The sequence below is a fragment of the Halichoerus grypus genome, chromosome X (genome assembly GCF_964656455.1).
Source record: "Halichoerus grypus chromosome X, mHalGry1.hap1.1, whole genome shotgun sequence".
Lineage (NCBI taxonomy): Eukaryota > Metazoa > Chordata > Mammalia > Carnivora > Phocidae > Halichoerus > Halichoerus grypus.
Window position 1 is genome coordinate 103,068,541 of NC_135727.1, and position 6,000 is coordinate 103,074,540.

Sequence of the window (6,000 nt, forward strand, 5' to 3'; positions counted from 1 at the left end):
AACCAACCATATTTTTAACTTTAAACTTCAAAGAGACTGAAATAGTAATAAAACAGCTTCCTCTCCCATTTCCCAAGTATCCAGTAACTGTTGGAAGGTATGTGATGATCTACACAATGAGACATTTTTACACAACAGTTTTAAAAATGGTTCTGTAGAATTCCCTCAATTCACTCACAAATCACTCATCTTATGGAATAAAATGAAAGTGTCAAAGCAGAATTGTTTCTTCTGTGGGATTTTAGAGGCATTCATTCACTGCAGAAAACATTCTTGTCCAAACAGGAAAAGTCATCAACTAGAGGTCTGAAATTACTCACCGTGATGCTATTTTCAGTAAAGAAACTAGGAACAATGGCCTTGACACAGAAAATCTGAATGTCTTAAAACCTCCTCGCCTGGCATTTTGGGACTTCCAGATGTGGTTGTCTTATTCTAATAACAAAGAATGAAATAGCTGGCAAGGTACATCTAACCATCTAGAGAAAGCTGAAAGCAGTATAAATGGGTAGGGATTCACTGACTTTTAATAAAGGTTTGAACTTTATTTTAAATATAAAATGAATTAAATATATAACCTATAGGCCACATATCAAATCAATGCCTATTAATCCTTTACATTTAAGAGATAGCTTTCTGAAGAAAATTGCAAATATAAATACTGGTATATTTTTGCTCAAGAGTGTCACTTTTTTTTCAGGCAATCAAGGCTGGATATCTTGATGTCATTTTTTGATGTGTTTAATGTGTTCCCTACATACAAGCTGTTAAAAGTTGAAAAATTCTTTCCTTGAATTTCCTCTTAATTATGTCTCCTTCTTTCTTTTTTTCTTGCCATTGTCTTTGTTCTGAATTATGTTAGCCTATGTCTGGATTACTATAACAAATTATTAGCTGGATATTTTTGATTGGTCTTCATTACTTCAAGGTCATCCCAAATAGCCCCTGTTTAACTGTCCTTACAAAATAATATCAACTTTACTACAAATGCTTTTCATGGAAAACAGTCCCAGAAGCTCTCAAAAATCTCATTTATCAGGCATCTTCACTTTATCCACAAGGCTAAAGGAGTCAGCATCACTTCTGATGTTCCAAGGGTAGGCATCATCTTCAATCTACTGGAATGCACAGGACTGCTATCATCAAAGGCTTATGCTGAATGGTGTAATTGACTTCCTAGACTAATCTGTCAACTTCTACTTTCTTGTCAACTTCCTTGAGGCCTCTCCTTCAAATATATCTTTTCATATAAGTGTGTTACTTGAGCAATAGTTACTTTTTAAATTATATATACGAAAATGTGTGTATTTATAGATACACACACACATATATCCATATAAGCTTTTCATATACATGTGTTGCTAGAGCTATGATTACTTAACTTAATTATATTTGCATATGAAACAAATACACTCACAGGTTATAAATATGGAAATCTCTCAAGAAATAGTTGATGGCCTTTTGTCTGGCATTACACATGATGGCTGGGATTCTATTTTTTTTTCCTAGCAAATTTTTATTTATTTATTTGTTTACTTATTTATTTATTTATTTATTTTATTAACATATATTATTTGTTTCAAGGGTATAGGACTGTGATTCATTAGTCTTACACAATTCATAGCACTCACCATAGCAGATAACCTCCCCAATGTCCATCACCCAGCCACCCCATCCCTCCTACCCCCCTCCACTCCAGCAACCATCAGTTTGTTTTCTGAGATTAAGAGTCTCTTATGGTTTGTCTCCCTCTCTGGTTTCATCCTGTTTCATTTTTCCCTCCCTTCCCCTATGATCCTCTGTCTTGTTTCTCAAATTCCTCATATAAGTGAGATCATATGATACTTACCTTGCTCTGATTGACTTATTTCGCTTAGCATAATACCCTCTAGTTCCATCCACGTCATTGCAAATGGCAAGATTTCATATTTTTTTTGATGGCTGCATAATATTCCATTGTATATATACCACATCTTCTTTATCCATTCATCTGTTGATGGACATCTAGGCTCTTTCCATAGTTTGGCTATTGTGGACATTGGTGCTATAAACATTGGGGTGCATGTGCCCCTTCGGATCCCTACATTTGTATCTTTGGGGTAAATACCCAGTAGTGCCATTGCTGGGTTGTAGGGTAGCTCTATTTTCAACTTTTTGAGGAACCTCCATACTGTTTTCCAGAGTGGCTGCATCAGCTTGCCTTCCCACCAACAGTGTAAGAGGGTTCCCCTTTCTCCACATCCTTGCCAACATCTGTCCTTTCCTGACTTGTTAATTTTAGCCATTCTGACTGGTGTGAGGTGGTATCTCATTGAGGTTTTGATTTGGATTTCCCTGATGCTGAGCGATGTTGAGCACTTTTTCATGTGTCTGTTGGCCATTTGGATGTCTTCTTTGGAAAAATGTCTGTTCATGTCTTCTGCCCATTTCTTGATTGGATTCTTTGTTCTTTGGGTGTTGAGTTTGAGAAGTTCTTTATACATTTTGGATACTAGCCCTTTATCTGATATGTCATTTGCAAATATCTTCTCCCATTCCATGGGTTGCCTCTTGTTTTGTTGACTGTTTCCTTTGCTGTGCAAAAGTTTTTATCTTGATCAAGTCCCAATAGTTCATTTTTTCCCTTGCTTCCCTTGCCTTTGGTGATGTTTCTAGGAAGAAGTTGCTGCGGCTGAGGTCAAAGAGGTTGCTGCCTGTGTTCTCCTTTAGGATTTTGATGGACTCCTGTCTCACATTTAGGTCTTTCAACCATTTGGAGTCTATTTTTGTGTGTGTTGTAAGGAAATGGTCCAGTTTCATTCTTCTGCATGTGGCTGTCCAATTTTCCCATCACCATTTGTTGAAGAGACTGTCTTTTTTCCATTGGACATTCTTTCCTGCTTTGTCGAAGATTAGTTGACCATAGAGTTGAGGGTCCATTTCTGGGCTCTCTATTCTGTTCCATTGATCTATGTGTCTGCTTTTGTGCCAGTACCATACTGTCTTGATGATGACAGCTTTGTAATAGAGCTGGAAGTCCAGGATTGTGATGCCACCGGCTTTACTTTTCTTTTTCAACATTCCTCTGGCTATTCGGGGTCTTTTCTGGTTCCATACAAATTTTAGGATTATTTGTTCCATTTCTTTGAAAAAAGTGGATGGTATTTTGATAGGGATTGCATTAAATGTGTAGATTGCTCTAGGTAGCATAGATTTCACAATATTTGTTCTTCCAATCCATGAGCATGGAGCATTTTTCTATTTCTTTGTGTCTTCCTCAATTTCTTTCATGAGGATTCTATAGTTTTCTGAGTACAGATCCTTTGCCTCTTTGGTTAGATTTATTCCTAAGTATCTTACAGTTTGGGTGCATTTGTAAATGGGATCAACTCCTTAATTTCTCTTTCTTCTGCCTTGTTGTTGGTGTATAGGAATGCAACTGATTTCTGTGCAATTGATTTTATATCTTGCCACTTTACTGAATTCTTGTATGAGTTCTAGCAGTTTTGGGGTGGAGTCTTTTGGGTTTTCCACATAAAGTATCGTATCATCTGCAAAAAGTGAGAGTTTCACTTCTTCTTTGGATGGCTGGGATTCTTGCAGCCATCTTATGATCTTGAGTATGGGAGCCATGTGAAAAAGTATAAAAGGCAGAAATATAGAAAAAGCCTAAATCATTGATGTATCCTTAGAAAACAAGATTAGCACTGGACTGAGCACCTCAGGTTTTTTTTTTGTTTCTAAGAAATTGTATTTAGGTTTCTGATAAGAGTAGCCATAAGCTATTCTTACCTATGATACAGCATGATCTAAATTGCATTAAATTGGAAACAGCCATTAATAGGTATTTGGTTTTGCACGTTATGTTCAATGAACATATAGATTTTGGTCAAAAGATCCAGGAAAAGGATTTTGCATGGGATAACTCTTTCCCCTTTCTTGAGTGTGACCTATACTCTGAATTCCTGCTTAATCTTGTTTCTATGCAGCCTTTAATATAACAATTTTGGAGTATGTCGATGCATAAAATATATTTATTTTTATATTATGCAATATACACACATATATATGTGTTACATAATATATACATCACATATAACATGACAAGTTATGCAGAATATCTATGTACATAAAAAAACTTAAAGCTTATATGCAAAAATGAAAATTGTTGTGTTTAGCTTGTGGGATCATAACTGATTTTATTTTTGATTTTTCAAAATTATTTTTGCTATTTTTGTAGCCTTCAAATTAAACATTTAAAGATTTTTATAAAGCAATTGATTGTGATTATGTCTGGGATTTGGGACTGTTGGGGATGAGGAATGATTTTCTATATGTATATTTTATATTATTTAATACTTAAATTTTAGCTAAGTGTATCAGGAGAGAGAAGTGTGATTAGAGTTTGGAGGTTATAAAGCAATTACATGGAAAGGAAAAATACAATATAACTCTATAAACACAGTAAATTGAATGGTAACATTTTTTCTTCTTCAATTTTGACACTACTGATAATTTCTTCAACATTTCATTTTAAGATATATACTGTCTTCTGAGATGTCAGTCTAAAAATGTTATATCCATGTCTATATTATGCTTGCTGCAAAAGCAGTAAAGTTAGCAGAGTTGAGAGCTTTCACAATGTAAGAGCTCTATCCATGAATTTCAAGTAATAAGCATCCTTTATCTAAAAATGTTCCTTTCCTTTTACCTTTTGAAACAAGAATAACATGAAAGAGGAATGATTTGTTTAAGAGGAAATACAGTCCTCCACAAAGTTCAAGCCTTGTGAGCATTTTCATTGCCCTTGAATGTTAGGTTAATAGCCAGGAGGCAGTAAAAAATTCTATACAGCACACTAGATTAATACGTGCCTAACAGAGTAATATAAAAAACATTCAGGACTAGTGTGTTAGTTAGGGTTCTCCACAGAAACAGAACCAGTGTGTGTATGTGTGTGTGTGTGTGTGTAGAGAGAGAGAGACAGAGAAATGTCAAGACATTGAAATATATAATTGTGGAGACTAGCAACTCTGAAATCTGTAGGGCAGGCTGGCAGACAAAACTCTCAGGCATGAGTTAATGCTGGAGTTTTGAGGCAGAATTTTTTCTTCCCTAAAGAAAACATAGTTTTGCTTTTAAGGACTTCCAACTAATAGGCTGAGGCCATCCCACATAAGAATGATCTCTTTTGCTTAAAGTCAATTGATTATAGATGTTAACCACAACTACAAAATACCTTCACACCAACACAGTTGATTAGTACTTGAATAACTAGGTACTACAGCCTAGCCAAATTGATACATAAAACTAACCATCAGTCTATCCCTTGTCAATTTGGCACCCACATACATCTTCTTAACAATATTTAATCTATAAATAAACACAATAACAATGCCATAATTCCATCTAACATGAGACAACTGTTTGTGTACAAACAAGAATATATAACTCTTTTCTCAGAAGGAGATTTGAAATCTTTAGGAGATATTCATTTTTCTCCACGTTATTCTGAAACTTATATTCTGTCATGTGAACTTAACTATTATGAATACATCTTATGATGTATAAGTAGTTAAGAAGAGGAAGATAATAAAATATTTTTTGTGTGTATTATATATGCGTACAGATATATTTACAACAAAATAAGGAAAAAACACTCTTAACAGTTACAGTCTTCATTTCCTCAAGTAGTCACATGATCATAGCTGGTATTTATAACTACTTTCTTTCACTACCCATTCTATATTTCCTTTGTCTTCAGCAAGTCCTGCAGCTGGTAACGATTCTTTGCCTAATGGGGTGCCCCAAACCTTCATTCATAATGTGTCTGGGTCATTAGTAGTTTTTCCTGATTTGGGGTTGTTGAAGTTTTCTATTGATTATAATCACAGGGCATGGTAGTACTGAGATACCCTAAGGGATCTCCTATATTACAGACATAGTCTTCTTTACTTCTATCATGTGGAAGCAAATCAATTTCCCCTTACTAATAAGAATAAATTAACCCAGCAGGTATAG